Raw genomic sequence first — 17,259 nt, 5'->3', positions numbered from 1 at the left:
CCCCAGAGGAGGGTCAAGACAGCCGGCCAAAATCTTGACCACTCCCCAGTCTATTTAAACTGCTCCCTGGGAAAGTCTCCTGGTGGTGTGTGTGTGTGTGTGTGTGTGTGTGTCTGTCTGTCTGTCTGTCTGTCCCTGTGGTCCCTTCCCAGTTCCCCCTCGGGGCCACCCAAGAGCACAGGAATTCCATTAAACCAGGGTATTTTTTAATTTGGCTTGTTGTGATTTGGCTTGATTGGTATTTTTGCATCAGCAGAGAGCTCATATTAGGAAAATTCCTAACACCCTTATCTGTAATATTCTCCCACGAGGAAGAATAGCCTGTTTCACTGGTGTTATAAGAATTAAAGAATCACATACATGTTATACTTGGGACTTGCCCTAGGTAATAGTTGTTATCATAATATGATAGCTATTCAGTGGAGAATGCTACATATTATGATAACAACTAGGCAAACAGATTAGAAATTTGAAGGATAAATGAAGGTAGTACTATTAGCACAATTTGATGCAATAAATTTATACTAATATTCATGTCAGAGAATTGATAAAAATGTCAGCATCCTGATTACTTGTGACCATTCAGTCATTGGAAATCACCAAGCTAGTAACCATCTATTACATACAATGAACAGTGTTAACACCATTGAAATGAATAAGAGATGTGGTTCCTGTTTTCAATTAGGTTACAGTTTAGCACACAATAACTATGATGCAAATTGGAACATTTAGGATGATAAATGCAAAAATTATAAGCAACTACAGAAATTCAGGGGAAAGCTTACTTTTGATTCAAGAGTGAATAAAAACAGGGTAGGTTTGGGGTAAAAGAAGGCTATGGGGCATATAAATTGGACACTGGTTATAAGAAAACTGGATGGATAGGAAAGAGGGTAAGAAAGGGGCAACCATAAAAGAAGACATAAAAACAGGGAGCAGAGGATAATGGTAGACACCTGTAATTCCAACACTAAAAAGGCCAAGGCAAAGATTGCAAGTTGAAAGCTATCATAGGCTACACAGTAAGATCCTTCTGTTAAAAACAAAAAGTACAGCCTGGTCTACAAGAGCTAGTTCCAGGACAGGCTCCAAAACCACAGAGAAACCCTGTCTCGAAAAAACAAAAAAAAAAAAAAAAGTAAACAGATCTGGAGAAGTGGCTTAACAGTTAAAAACAGAGGGCATGAGTTCAAACCCCCAACACCCGCATCAGGCAGGTCATAACTGCCTGTACCTCAAGTTCCAAGAATATGATACGCTTTCTTGCCCTCCCTGGGTACCTGCACACCTATGGCATATACATACACAGAAAGACACAGAACAGATACACAGACAGAGACTGTCATACAAACACGCGCATGCACACACACACACACACACACAGAGAGAGACACACACTTTTCTAATGTTTTAAAACAAATTCACATCAGGGACAAGATGCGCGGAGTGAAAGGAGTTCTGTTGTAGAAGGTAACAGGATTTTTTGTTTTCGTTTTTGAGACAGGGTTTCTCTGTGTATCCCTGGCTGTCCTGAAAACTCACTCTGTAATGAGTAGTAGCCTCAAACTCAAACTGCCTCTGCCTCATGAGTACTAAGATTAAAGGTATGTGCTATCATCACCTGCCAAGATTTTTTTTTTTTTTGAGTGACCCACAAGGTGGTGGTGCATGCCTTTAATCTCAGCAGTAGGGAGGGAGAGACCGGACCATCTTTCTAAGTTCAGGCCAGCCTGGTCTACATAACGAGTTCCAATCTTGAAGTGAGACCTTGCCTCAAAAAAAATTTTTAAAGAAAGCAATGCCTAATTTTGAAGGACTTTGAAAGCTAGGATTAGAGATTTATAATTAAGTAAAAACTGGAGGTAAGGCCTGTGCGATGACTCAGCAAGGAACTTCCTATGAAGACTGAGCAAGTTCAATACATAGGATCCACACAGTGAAAGGAAAGAACAGACTCCTGCAAATTGTCCTCTAACTAAATAGGCACAATGGCACACACTCACTCAATTAAAAACAAAAGACTGGGGTCAAACTATGTCCACGTGAACTAAAACCTTCCAACAAGAGAAAAGCGCAAGCACATCCAACTGCAGACATGGGATGCAGACAACCCAGAAGCCAGCCTCCAAGGAAGATATTCCCTAATGGCCCAATTCATCAACCTCTTCTGCAAGCACACCACCAGTCATTCATGTAGTGTTCTAGAACAACTCTACAAACCTGTCAGAACCATGGGATGTACACAGGGACCAGTCATCTAGGAAGCAGTCAATGAATCTACTTGCTTAATACCAATATAGTGATATTCCAGGGGTTCGGAGTGTGTGTTCAAGCCTGTCATGTCCCTTTACACAGAATTAGACATGATTAGAGTGTACAACTGTGGGGAGTTATACTGGTGGACCCAAAAGTCTACAACCTGCTCCCTTCTCAAACTCCCTCCTATCCAGTTAAGTTTACTTAACCACAGGAATGATGCAACAGGACCTGAACTTCCACAAAGTAATTTGATGGAAATGTCCAAGATAGGAAGGAGATGAGCAAACTCCAATGTCACTAATGCACTGGACAAGACAGTCAGTCACTGTAGCTTATGAGAGAATGAACGTAATTGAAGGCAGATGACAAGTCTCCTCCTATAGGCTATCTGCTATCAACCTCAGTTGCTAGCAGAGCTGTCTCCACCTTCAGTGCTGTAGAAGCAAACACTATGGGAAGAAGATAAAGTGCACTTTTGGACCCCTAGCTTCCTTCTCAACTCCACATGGACCCTTTTCCAAGTATCTTCTCTGAAAGTTGTCATCGTATGACTCTGTGCTGCTTCCCAGCTTATAGCTTATAAACACTCCACAGCAACAATGCAAGTCCAGTCTAAATGACAATAACCAAAACAATCAATACAGTGGTGACCCACAAAGACCACAAGCTAATATTAGTCACACCAACTGACTTAAGCAATAGTCACCACATGTACCTATACAGCAAACACAGTGAGTACCACAATAATAAACTATTCCCAAGGGGCTTCAAGTCAAACTATAAAGACCAATTGTTTGGGCTGGAGAGATGGCTCAGAGGTTAAGAGCATTGCCTGCTCTTCCAAAGGTCCTGAGTTCAATTCCCAGCAACCACATGGTGGCTCACGACCATCTGTAATGGGGTCTGGTGCCCTCTTTCGGCCTGCAGGCATACACACAGACAGAATATTGTATACATAATAAATAAATAAACAAACAAACAGACCAATTGTTTGCAAACTTTCTGAAGTAAATCTAGCCATGAGTTATGTCACCTGTATGCATCAGGTTGTCCTAGAATTTAGGTGTGCATATATAAACAGAATGCAATGGCTGCCCAAGACAAAGTTTTATAATGATGAAGACAGAAATCAATGAAACATCAGCATACAACAGCATTTAATATGATCAATGATGTGATCGGCTGTTAGGCGGCAGGTTAGAACTACCAGAGATCTTGACTTGATAATAATGTGCCTTGTGTAACTGTAATTGACCAATTTCCCAGAACTTCCACATTACTTCATTTTATTTCAACAACTACCCTAGAAGCTTAAGTTAGAAAGAAGACTCACTAGCCATTCGGGAAGCAGACAAAGACAGACTATGACTTGCTCAGAGTCACATCAAGTAACTTCAATGATGGGACAAGAAAATGTACCCCTTGCATCAAGGTCCAACACTTCTGACTCTGTGCCTCACCTTATGACCTTGGACAAGTCACTCTACATTCACTCTTCAGTCTCCTGTCTCTAAAACAGTGCCTATCGAAAGTGACTAGAGAGAGAGAGAGCGAATAGGGCAGTCTAAGTTAACACACTTCAGGACATACGAATAAAGGTATATGTTAAGATATGCCTGTTTCTCTGGAGAAAAACAGGGTACAGGGATGGTACCAGTGTGCTGAGCAAATAAAATGTTACCGGACAGAAGGATCACTTTTGTTAATTCTCTTGTAGTCTCAATGCTCAATGACTCCACAAGGCAAACATCCATTAAGCTGGCACAAAAAAAAAAAAAAAGGAATGGACTCACCTATGCACCAGACTGTAACTGGTATGGATCCTATCAAGCACCTGAATTACAAGAGAGAGACAGGTTCTGCCTGCATTTCTTCACAAAAATGAAAACAGATGGGTTTTGCTAGTCTATGAAAGAAAATGTGAATACACTGCCTGCTCCCAGTCAGCAACATCATAACTATCATCTATCTCTAGCCTGATATTCCCAGTATCATATCTACTGGCATGGGTAACTATAAATTTAGAACTCAGTTCTTTAATTGCATTAAAAGTGTTTAGTAGGCACACAAAACTACTAAACAATGCACTAGACTGATCAGACATGACAGATAATCCTATTTCACAGGGCTGCTTAAGATACTATACTTTTATTTCATCACAATTCTAGAACTTCTTAAGAACAGAAACTATGTCTTATATTCAGTATCTCCAGTTTATATAACAAAATGAGTATCACACACCAAACATTCACTACATACAGTTCTAACTGGTTAACTTAAAATACAGAAGATAACTCTACCCACTTTTCCCATCCCCAATTTTCTCTCATAGGAGGAACATCTCACATGAGGGACAGCAGGGATGAAGTGGAACAGGACACTGAGGCTAGAGGGAGAAGGCCCATTTTTCAGTCCTGGGTGTACCAGATCACCATGTAGCTTTAAGCACAGTAATTCGTCTATAAAAAGTTAAATTTAACTATGTAGACACTAATTTTAAAACTCCATCTTGGGAGAGGGAGGTGAAACAGATTTTCACTCTATAACCCAGACTGGCCTCAAAGTTGACCCAATCCTCCTGCCTTAGCTGAGATTACAGTTGTGAGCAAAACATCCAGTTTAAAACTATTTTACACTGCCAGGTGGTGGTGGCACATGCCTTTAATCCCAGCACTTGGGAGGCAGAGGCAGGTAGACCTCTGTGAGTTCCAGGCCAGTCAGGACTGTTTCACAGAGAAACCCTGGGGGGTGGGGGGAACCTATCTTATACCATAATAAATCATTCATTCAGTCTAAAAGACCTTTGTATGTGTCAAGAACACACTGATAGGTACCTCAAATTAGAATTCTTGCCAAAGTCATAGATTATTGTGATTAGAGCTACTTTTGGCCACTAACTGAGCATGTGAATGGCTTCGTCCATACACCGAAAGTCAACTAAAGAATTAAACCTTAAGTTTAAAAAAACTGAGTTTCTTCCAAGTGCCAAGACCAGAACTGGATACTCTGTCCATATCTGATCAGAGAAACAAGGGCAAGTTTCTTGAGCAGCTGAATTTAACACCTTTTATCCCATCACCTTCTACATGAGCCTCAGCCTAAAAACCAAGTAAAGAGTACATAAGTGAGACAAGAAACTTCTTCCCCTAATAATATTATATTGTAAAAAATTATTTAATAAAATATGCATTTTTATTCAACCTATATACTTCACATTTAACTGGGGGAAAAAAAATCTCACCTAGGCATTGCTGGTACAGACCTACAATCCCAGATATTCAGGAAGTTGAGCCAGAAAGATCTAAGTTCCAGACCTGCTTGGGATACAGACTAAGTTCAAGGTCAACCCAGATAGTTTGGTACGACCTTGCTTCAAAGTAAAAAATATAGCCAGGTATGGTGGCAAATGCTTTTAATCCCTTGGGAAGCAGAAGCAAGACAACTCTCAGGATAACATGGTCTACATAGCCATTTCTAGGTCAGTCGGGGCTACATAGTGGAACCCTATTCAAAAAAAAAAGCACATATATGTGTGTGTAATGGAGATATAGTAGTATGTACCTCTGTAATATGTACACACATACATATACATGGACTGGAAACAGTAGAAGCACACTTGTGTTCGACCCCTAGTACCGACATAAAGTGTGTGGGTGAATCTTCATTGTCAACAACCCTCTTCATAATGACCTTCCTATAACACTTAACCTCCTTACTTTTATAAATTTTATATGGCTTCAAGAGTAACCAAGAACAAGGGGCTGATGAGTTGACTCAGTGGTTAAGAGCACTTACTGGCTGCTCTTAAAGAGGACCCAGATTCAATTCCCAGCAACCACATGGAAGCTCACAACTCTCCCTAACTTTAGTTTCAGAGGATCTGACACCCTCTTCTGGCCTCTGCCAGCACCAAGCATCCAACTGATACACATACATTTTGCATCCATACATATAACAATCTTAAAAGGGGGACAGAAACAGACACAATGTGAATGATTGCCTTGACTTCCTTTAAAGTTGGTAAGCATGTGCAGCAATGGCAGTTCAAACATTATGTAATAAAACTACAAGTTTGTCAGTTGCCGATATTAAGGTTTTATTTACTCTGTCTCCCATAGAATGTGATGAACTATAACTGAGAGTTATCCCATCTGCTTGTGTTTATACATACTCACAAGGCCATAGCTTTTAGACGACACTTTTTCAGATGATAAGGAAGGAATACACACAAAACCTTAGGGGCAATAAAATGTCTCCCCCTATAGAAACGACTGTCTGAGATGAAGTTAACATTAAAACCCAACCAATGTTTTTGTGTGTTAATTGGTTGGGTGGGTTTTTCTGAGGCAGGTATCTGTATGTAACTATGGCTTGTCCTGGCACTCGCTGTGCAGAACAGGATAGCCTGGAACTCATAGAGATCCACCTGCTTCTGCCTCCTCAGTGCTGGGATTAAAGGTGTGTGCTACCTCACCCAGGTAAACTAACCAATGTTGTTGGAACAGTTACACATAGTGCCTTGCCATGGATAAGAATTCAACATTTTATTAATCTGCTGAATAAATGAATAAGCAACTAGAGTATTTCTGAGGAAAAAAGGGCAAAACTCCAATGTTAAGAACATCATATACCTTTTACAAAAATACAAACAGATGTCTCTGTATCATGAGGTTTATCTATCACATAAAGGGACTAAAACATAGTCAAAAAAATGTTGCCAGTCTCTATGTCAAAGTACTCCAAATAGTGACCAAGAAAACATGGCCCATGCCTGAAAGCCCAAAGTGTCAAAGAGCTAGAGCTACAATACTACAACACACACACACACACACACACACACACACACACACACGGTAAGCTACACTATGATAGTACCAAAGGCGGATAGGAAAAATGAAGGTGGGCAGGGCAGGGGTTAGGGGAGGCAGCAGACAGAAATGATTGTGTGAGAGAAAGTGTATGTGTTTGGCTCGAGAGCTGAGAAAGCACTATCTTGAGAAAAGAACGGTAGGGCAAAAGTCCCGAGGCAAGGGAAACCCTAACCACGAGGGCTGTATATCAAGGAAAATTGCAAACCAAAAGTTTTGCAAGAGATGTATACATTTTTCAAAAGCTCAGCTAAGAATTCATAACTACTTCTCACCCTCAGGAAGGCCTACCTACCAAAGACATGGTAGTCAGTGGACCTCAGGAAAAGCTCTCTCGCGGCATACAGCTACCATCCTAGCACTCAGGAGGCCGGGGCAGAAAAACGGAGTTCCAGCAATAGAACGAGGGCACACTGGGGGGAGGGGAGAGACACTATGCATCTCTGCCAGGGGAATCTACACTTTTAACAAGCATCCTCCTGCACAGCTAAACCGGAGAGACACTCACGGACCTCTGGCGTGAAGATTACCTCCGTTCACAGTTACCAAACCTTACAACACTAGGGGATCTCCAGAAAGATACTGCTATTTGGCTCCCCCCTCCCAGGCATAGTGGTTTGATTAGTTTGGGGTGCTGTGGTACCTGGAATCTTTTCAAAACTCTCAAGTACACCGTGCATCGAAGTTGGAGCTCCTATGACCTAATTGTTAAGAACCTGAACTGGACTGTCAAGGCTGCTTGAGTTCAAATTGCCCCAGCTATATGACCTTGGGCACCGAAGGCGCCCAATCGCTCTGGGCCTCGATTGCCTGGTCGAGAGAATGGGGTAACAGTCCTGCCATGCAGAGTGGTGAAGTTCCCTGTCTAGCCTGGGCCTGGCAGACAGCAAGCGCTTGCTAAGGGTGGCTGTTTACTCTCCCCACGCGTCACCGTGCCCCCGGCAGCAGCATCCTCACCGGACGGCAGCAACTCCACCAGCCCTGCGGTGGACAGCATTCTCCTCCGAGTTGCCGCCGCCACTCCAGACCCGCCCCCGTCCCCAGGCTGCCAGGGGCGCGCGCGGCCAGTCCGACCCTCCAAGGTTCGCTCACAGCCGGCAGAAGCCGCGGGCCAGGACTGCGCTCCCGCGCCCGGTGCGTCCGCTTCAGAATTCAGGAATGAGCTTGCCGAGGCCCGGCCAGGAGAGCAACGGAGGGCAAGAGGGCCCCCGCCTCAGTGGCCGCCGGAGGAAAAAAAAAAAAAACAGCGAGAGGGGAGGGTCCGGCCGTGCCGGCCGCCGCGTACCTGAGGCGACGGGCGGGGCCCGCATCGCTGGGCGGGCGCACCGCGGGCCGCACTCGGCCTGCCGCCTCACGCGACCCGCGCCATCGGGCCCGCGTTGCCACCGCCCAGGCCGGCCCTCCTCCGGCGGTCGGTCTGTCCACCCGTCGGTGACTCTCACAGGGCGCCCGGGGGACGACGAAGACCGGTCTCTTGGCCGGCCGGCTGGGCTCCCTTCAAGCAACTTCCGACTGCCAGGGGCGGTGGCGTCAAATAATTCCCCAGCCGGAGGGACTACTGCGCCTGCGCGGCGCGCCTGACTTCGGAGGGAACCGAAGGGCGGCGTCAAATAAATCTCGAGACCAGGAGCCGGAAGCTGCGCGTGCGCAGCCGTCCCAGAGGGCTGCGCGAAGGGCGACTACACACCCCCTCCCTTGCGGGCTCCAGTGAAGAGGGAGGAGTGAAGTGACGGGGCAGTTACCTCATCGCCGTGCGGGCTCAGGAGGCAGCCCGGCTGACGGTTGTTCTCAGTGCGGAAGAGTCAGGATCTTCTCTGCGAAAAGCCGGCTGCCATTCAGGCTCAAGGAATATCTCACAGGCCAGCACTGTAGCTCTTCCTTTGCTCAGCCCCTTATTACATGGGCGCAGCGTTGTTATAAGCAATGCCCTCGCCAGGCCTGGTGTGCTTAATGTTAAAAGGATGAATCAGACTTAAGATTCAGCACCTGTCATCAGCGAGTTGCATCCGATCTAGCAGATAAGATATTAATAGCGAGAGGTACAAGTTTTAGCACCTGCACTGTGCCGGACGTTTTGCGACCAGTACCACTTTCAGTAATTTGGCTTCAAATCCCACCAAGAAAGTGACAGGCTGGAAGGAAAGAGGGAGGGTGACGTCTACATGAAGGGCCTGTGGTGTTGGTTGTTTTGCTCCTACTCTTTTGGCTTTTTTGGGGGGGGCTGCCACCCAGTTCCCAAATAAATCACACACAGAGGCTTATTCTTAGTTATGAACGCCCCGCCTTAGCTTGGCTTGTTTCTTACCAGCTTTTCTTAAATTATCCCGACTATCTTTCGCCTCTGGGCTTTTCCCTTTTTTTCACTTCTGTTTATCTCACCGTCACTCTTACTCCGTGGCTGGCTGTGTGCCTGGGTGGCTGACCCCTGACTTTCTCCTCCCTTTGTTCTCTCACTGCTCCTTGTCGTCCAAGATTCTCCTATTTATCCTCTCTGCCTTCCAGCCTCCATCTGTCCTTGCTCCTGCCTTGCTGTTGGCCATAGCGCTTTACTAGACCATCGGGTCTTTTAGGCGGGCAAAGAATCAGCTTCACAGAGTTAAACAAATGCAGCATGAACAAATGTCACACACCTTACAATAATATTCCCCAACAGGCCTGCCCTTGTGACTGAGGTGGGAGAGTCAGTATGTCAGGTTGTGCAAAGGGCACATGTTTGTGTGGAAAGAGCAGAGAAATTAGTGACTCTCACCCTGGACCACAGTAGGAGTGAAGAAGAAACCGGTTCCCTTGTGGAAGAGATAAAACAAGAATTTCTTCAAGACCACAAGCCCAACCTACCCCCAGGAAAGTAGCTAAAGGGAGGAAGAGAGGAACGGTGGGTAAGAATGTGCCAGTACAGTGTGTAGATGAAACAATATAGTTTAATTAATCATAGTTTTGACAAGTGCTTTAAGAAAGTCAGTCAGGCAGTGGTAGCACACGCCTTTAATCCCAGTGCTCAGAAAGTAGACATGCAGATCTCTGTTAGTTCGAGGCCAGCCTGGCCCATACTGCGGGTCCAGGACAGGCTCCAAAGCTACAGAGAAACCCTGTCTCAAAAAACGTAAAAAAAAAAAAACCTCAATCATTCCTCCAAGCGTCTTTCTTTCCCTTTTTTACACTACAGAGGCCAAAAAGCAAATACCCCTTACCCCTTGACAGAGTGTAGCAGTGTCCTAACCCCTAAAGCATAAACCAAAGTTCCAAGAGAGACCTGGGCTATACAGGAAGTCCTAGAGAAAACTGTGTCCTTCAACTTTCCCCTACTTCATGATTGGAACCATGATATCAAACAATACCAGGAGATGTAGCGGTCATTTTGAGACCTCGAGAAAGACTTTACTAAGAAGTATAAAATGAGGCAAGGAAGCCTGCTTTTTTAAGATATACTGAGGTAGATGCACAGCCCCTGTACTGCCTTTCTGCCTTAAGGAGGGAGTGGTGGATCTGATTTATACCCCTCGCGACCACATTCCAAACACTGTGATTATTGGACAGCTAGAGTAAATCAGTTATGAATGATAGATTTGAAGAGCAACAGGTGATAGGAGTTGGAAAAGTGACAGACACAGAGGACTTGAAACCTTTTTAAAGTTTATGGGATGTAGCTTAATAGGTAGAGTGCTTGCTTGGCATGCATGAGGTCCTGGGTTTGCTTCTCAGCACTGCACAAACCAGACATGGTGGCATAGTCGTCTTTTAACTTGTCACACAGAGTATGTTAGGCCAGCTTGGGCTACATGAAATCACATCTCAAAAAGAAAAGAATACTTGGGAAAGCGAAGATAACCTCTGCCTCTCCACCTTGAGACTTTAATTCATGGACAACATTGTTCCTTAAAGGAAAACCATTTGGGAGGGGTGTTTCCATTACTTTAAATAGGGAAAAGAAGTTGTGTTCCATTCTGACTTGAGGCACCTAGACGTTTTTATCATTTTTATTTCACAAAAGAAAATAATGTAAAAGAGAAGTAAAGCAAATAGAAGTTTTAAAACTCATAACTACCCAGCTACAAATTAGCTTGTTGCTTTTTCTGGTCATTTTCATATATATATCTACAACTGCATTTGCCACAGTGGATACAGATTTGAACTCAATAACATGTAATTTATATTGTATTTTGATATTCTTTTTGACTGACACCTAGTAATTGTACATGGTACACATATTTATGAGGTCCAGTGTGACATTTCATTGTGTACATGTATTCATATAAACAACTGGTAATGAACAGATAGGATGCCTTAATTTAGTATCTTGTTGCGGTAGTAAAATACCAGCAAACAGCTTAGAGGAGCAAGGGTTTCTTTTCTTCATAATTCCACGTTACCGTCCATCATTTGTGGGGAAGCTGAGGCAGCAGGAACTTGAAGCAGCTAGTCACACCAACTGTCAAGAACAGAGGGGGGGGGGGCTGGAGAGATGGCTCAGTGGTTAAGAGCACTGACTGCTCTTCCAGAGGACCCGGGTTCAATTCCCAGCAACCACATGGCAGCTCATAACTGTCAGAAGATCCAGTTCCAGGGGATCTGACACCTTCACACCAATGCACATAAAATAAAGTTAAATAAACCATAAAAATATATATATATAAAAGAACAGAGAGAGAACGAATGCACGCATGTTTATGATTAACCCAGTTCACTCTTACACAGCCCAGGACCCAAGCCTGAGAGAATGGTGCTACCCACAGCGGGCTGGGCCCTCCTCTCCCACATCAATTAATTGTCAATAGGATCCTCCACAGGACAATCTGATCTGGATGATCTGTCTTTTGCTGAGACTCTTCTCAGGTGATTCTGGATTGTAGCAAGTCGACAATGAAAACTGACCATCACAGGGGGTAATTAGCGTATCAATTATCAGATATACAGTAGTGTGTGTGTGTGTGTGTGTGTGTGTGTGTGTGTGTGTGTGTTGGGAGCATTAAGTTTCTCTTCACTAGGTATTTTGAAGTATTTCACTAACTATTATCAACCATGGTCATCCCACTATGCAAAGTAGAACATAAGTTGCTCCTACCCAGCTGCATCTCGGTACCATTAGTTGCCCTTCCCATGCACCCTCTACTTTGAGATTAACTTCCTAGCTGCCATGTGTATATAAGGATGTGCAGTGTTTGCCTTTCTGTGCCTGTCTTATTTTTCTTCTCGTAACGACATCCAATTCTTCCACCCACGTTGTTGTAAAGGGTGGAATGTCATTCTCTTTACGGTTGTTTACTGTTCCATTGGGTATTGTACTGGCTGGATTTGTGTGTCAGCTTGTCACAAGCTAGAGTCATCAGAGAAGTAGCCTCAGTTGAGGAAATGCCTCCAATAGAGAGCCTAACTAAGACCGGTCTGCATGCCACACTTTCTTGAATCATTCGTGCATCAGTAGACACTGAGGCTGGTTCCATATCTTGGCTGCTGTGAACGGTGATACCATAACATGCGAGTGTAAGTGTCCCTTTAACATTCTGATTTCAATTCCTTTAAATATGTTCTCTCCCAGCAGGAGGGTGGTTAGATCAGATTTTTTTATGTTGTTTTACAGGAACTTTCCACAATATCTGCAGTAATTTACATTTCCTCATATCCTCCTACAGTGTATGAGAGTTGCCTTTCTCTCTGTCCATCAGCACTTACCTTTACTCTTTTTAATTTTTAAAATGTTTTATTTTGTGTGTATGGATGTTTTGCTCGCATGTATGTCTGTGTACCACTTTTGTGACTGGTGCCCACAGAGGCCAGAACAGGGTGGCTCACAACTGTCAGAGGTAGTTCAGGCAGTTATGAGCCACCACATAGGTTCTAGGACTCAAACCCTGTCTCCTATAAGAGCAGGCAGTACTCAACTAATGAACCATCTCTCCAGTCCTACCTTTAATCTCTTTTATAATAGCCATTCTAGCAGGGCGGTAGTGGCCCACGCCTTTAATTGCAGCACTCGGGAGGCAGAGGCAGGTGGATCTCTGTGAGTTCGAGGCCAGCCTGGTCTACAAGAGCTAGTTCCAGGACAGGAACCAAAAGCTGTGGAGAAACCCTGTCTCGAAAAATCCAAAAAAAAAAAAATAGCCATTCTAAATTGGGTAAGATGACATCTTCCTATGGTTCCTGTGTAGTTCTTGACAGTTCCCCAATTAATCTTTCTTTCATAGACTTTTTTGTTAGCCATTTGGCTAATGTTTTCTGAAAAATGTCTACCTATGACATGTGCCCATTTTAAAATCAAATTAATTGCTTTTTTACTATTGAATTGAGTTTCTTACATAGTCTACAGATTAACCCTCTTTCCTGGATGAATAGTTTGCAAATCTTTCTCCCCCTCCCACAGGTGGTCACATCTCTGTTTCATTTGCTCTGCAGGAGAGTTGTAATTTGATGCAATTCAATTGACAATTTTTTTTTTGCTTTTTGCTTTTTGTTTTTGTTTTTGAAAAACAAAAAAACTCTCCCTAAACCAAAGCTCAGATCATTTCACACGTGTTTTCTTTCAGTAGTTTGATTGTATTTAAGCCTTTGATCCATTCTAAGTTTTAGGGTTTTTGTTTGGTTGGTTGAGTTTTGTTTTGTTGTTGTTGTTTAGATTTTTTTCTTTTATATGTATGAGTGTTTTTACTATATGTATGTTTGTGCTCCATGTGCATTCCTGTGACTGGAGAGACCAGAAGAGAGTTGCTGTGGGATAATATTCTTGTACACTGTAAAGATTTGTCACGCATGTTGGTTTATTATAATGCTGATTGGCCAGTAGGCCAGTAGGCAGGAAGTATAGGCAGGGCAGCCAGACTAGGAGAATTCTGGGAAGATGAAAGGCAGAAATACAGTCATAAGTCTGATGCAGAGGAAGCAAGAAGTGAATGCCTTGCTGAGAAAAGGTACCAAGCCATGTGGCTAAACATAGATAAGAATTATTGGTTAATTTAAGTTATAAGAGCTAGTTAATAATAAGCCTGAGCTAAGAGGCCAAACAGTGTGTAATTAATACAAGTCTCTGTGTGTTTATTTGGTACTGAATGACTGCAGGACCAGATGGGACAGAAACTTCTCTCTACTGGAAGTGGGGTTACAGATGCTGTGAGCTGGAACTCATGCGGTTGCTGGGGACCAAACCTAAATCCTCTACAAGAGTAATAAGTGTTCTTCTTAACTGCTGAGCCATCTCTCTAGTCTCTTAAGCTATTTTTTATATAGTGAGAGATAGAAGTTTAGTTTCTTTCTTCTACATATTAACATCCATATTTCTTGCAGTTTTTAAAAACAGGATGCTGTTATGATCCCAGACTGGCCTCCAGTCCATGACCATCCTGCCACACTCTCCCAGTTTAAAGGTTATAGGCATATGTCACCATGTCTAGCTCCTGAGCCTTGGTCTGAAAGGACTTTTCCTTTCTGCCTTCATCAAAATTCAGTTAGCTGGGGGATGAAGAGATGGATCAGTAGTTAAACATATACATTTTTTTTTCCAGAGGACCTAGGTTCATTTCTCAGTACCCACATAGCAACTCACAACCTTGTGTAACCCCAGTTCCAGAGAATCCAACCCTCCCTTCTCACCACCAGGCATGATACATGCATACAGTGCTCACATGCATGCATGCAAGGAAAACATACACATAAAATCTTTTTTTAATCAGTTGGCTGTAATTCTGTACATTTATATCTGGATTATCTGTTCTGTCCCACTGTCATTGTGTCTATTTTATGCCAGAACCTGATTTAGTTACTATTACTTTGTAAGACATATATTGTCTGTCTTTGGTTTTTCAAGACAGGGTTTCTCTGTGAAACAGCCCTGGATGTCCTGGAACTCACTTTGTAGATCAGGCTGTACTTGAACTCCCAGAGATCTGGCCACCTCTGCCCCTCTAATGCTGGGATTAAAGGCGTGTGCCACCACCGCCCAGCAATTTTTAGTATATTTAAAGCATGGTCTTCTACAGGAATGCTGCTTGCTTTTCTTTTTTTTTTCTCACCTAAATGTTTTAACAAAAAATTATATCAATATAACAATTCAAATAGACACCACTACTTAATGACCTTAAAATATGGCTTTTAAGGATAAAGACTTGCTATGTAGCTGAGAAGGTAAAGTTTAGTGTCAAAGGTTGATGTAAGTTTAGAGTCAAGTGAATTGTTCTGTAAGTGGTGATTTTTTTGTATACTTTTTTTTGTGAGGGCTTCACTTAAAGCAACGTAAAACACACACACACACACATGCACACATCTTCCTTGAGGGGAAATTAAAGATTAAATATCTGAACACTTTGAAACATGAGGACAGCAAACATATAATAAACTAACAGACACAGGAGCTGCTGGGCAGAGTAAGACACTGTTTTCTTCATTCACAGTCTGATTCTCATTTGCTCCACGGCACAATCACTACCTGGAAGTGCAGAATAACTGTATTTACATAGAACCATTTATATATAAATTGTATAAATTTATATATAAATTGTTAAAATGTCACTTTGTATAGTGTTTGAAAGGTATCATCCTGGAAAAAAGGAAGGACCAATGGTTTGAGCTCTCAGGACAGAATGTTGTCCAGAGATGGCCATCAATCAATGGTCTCACCCATCCTACAGGTTTCATTATACTGTAACTGATGCTTCTCCCACTGAGAGGCAAATCAGGGTTTCAGCTCTCTTTGGGTCTGGCTGAACTCATTCCAACCCATAGGGCAGGATTGATGCTATCAAAAAGAATCAGGTGACTTTGTGCAGCCAGTTACTCATCTAGCAAGGGTACCTGAAGTTTTTCCATGTTGTTCATCGGTCTTGTTAGCCAGCATTTTATACCTTAAAATTTTCCCAGTCACGTGATTGGACTAGCCAGGGCCATGAGTGTCAGACTGCAGAATAAATAATTGGACCCCAGACCAAGTTTACCCACTGCCATGTTTTCCTCTTCAGAGTACTCATGTACAGAGTGAATTTCTCTGGATGTGATGACTGACTGACACTCACATTTGTCTCAGGATGAGTTCAAGGCTCTGTGCTACAAATGGTCCTTCTTGAGCTTTTTAGGGAGGATGGTCCCGGCCTTGGCTTTTACCTCTGAACACAGTTCAAATTCATGACTTCAGTCGGGTGGTGGTGCCATATTACTTTGACTCCAGCACTCAGGAGGCAAAGGCAGGCAGGTTTCTTTGGAGTTCAAGGCCAGCCTGGTCCACAGTGTGAGTTCCAGAACAGCCAGGGCTGTTATTCAGAGAAACCCTGTCTTGGGGGGGAAAAATTCATCAATACCCCTGGCCTGTTGCAGCCCAGATGGTGTGCCCCGGGCATCCTTGGTTGGCAAAGCACAATTCTTACGTTTGTCTGTCCTCCCAGAACAGCAAGCCTGTCGCTCTCTCAGTCTGTTCTGGCTGCTGTGTCAAAACACAATGGACTGGGTACCTTGTTTCTCAAAGTTCTGGAAGCCCAGAGTCCAAGTTCAAGGAGATAGCCAACTGAATTCCTGGTGAGGGGCCTGTTCCTGGTTTGCCTTCCTGCCTTCTGAGCTTGGTAGAGGGAGGAAACTCTGGTGTCTCTCTCAGGAAGATGCAAAAGCCATCATTAGAGCCACACCCTCAGGGCCTAATTGCAACTTAATTACCTTCTGGGATGGCTAGTGTTGTCAGCTTAATAGGATCTAGAATCACCTGGGAAATAGGCCTCATAGGTCAATTGATGTGGGAAGAGCCATCTTAATTGTGGTAAGGACTGATGTGGGGTTCCCTTCTGAATGCTGTGAATACAATTGATTAATAAAGAAGCTGTATTGGGCCTGGCAGGAAAAACTAAACTGAATGCTGAGAGGAAGAAGGCAGAGTCAGGAGAAGCCATGTAGCTCTGCCAGAGACAGATGCCGGATGGAACCTTGCCCTGTAAGCCACAGCCACATGGCAATAAACAAATTAATAGAAATGGGTTAAATTAAGATGTAAGAGCTAGCCAATAAGAAACTAGAGCTAATAGGCCAAGTGGTGATTTAATTAATACAATTTCTATGTGGTTATTTCAGGGCTGAACAGCCAGGAACAAACAAGCAGCCTCCTACAACAAAGGACCATTGCCTGGGCGGAGATTGTAGACTGTAGAAATGGAGAAAGCAAGCTGAG

General features: G+C 43.4%; 1 protein-coding gene across 8 annotated transcripts in view; it reads right to left on the bottom strand.

Annotated features, from left to right (window-relative positions):
* The window catches only part of Ralgapb (Ral GTPase activating protein non-catalytic subunit beta), a 90,462-nt gene extending 81,917 nt beyond the window's left edge, over nt 1–8,545 (bottom strand). For 7 of the 8 annotated variants that reach the window (XM_075962875.1, XM_075962878.1, XM_075962877.1 and 4 more), the window contains exon 1: nt 8,413–8,545. The gene's annotated coding sequence lies outside the window, so the exon portion shown is untranslated. Of the gene's footprint in view, nt 1–8,084; nt 8,215–8,412 lie in introns of those variants that run through there. The other variant, XM_075962876.1, reaches the window with a different exon arrangement.
* Nucleotides 8,546–17,259: the final 8,714 nt, after the last annotated feature.

This window comes from Microtus pennsylvanicus, chromosome 2, assembly GCF_037038515.1.
Source record: "Microtus pennsylvanicus isolate mMicPen1 chromosome 2, mMicPen1.hap1, whole genome shotgun sequence".
Classification (NCBI taxonomy): Eukaryota; Metazoa; Chordata; class Mammalia; order Rodentia; family Cricetidae; genus Microtus; species Microtus pennsylvanicus.
Note: the sequence above shows the minus strand (reverse complement) of the source record. Positions and strands in the feature narration are given on the sequence as shown.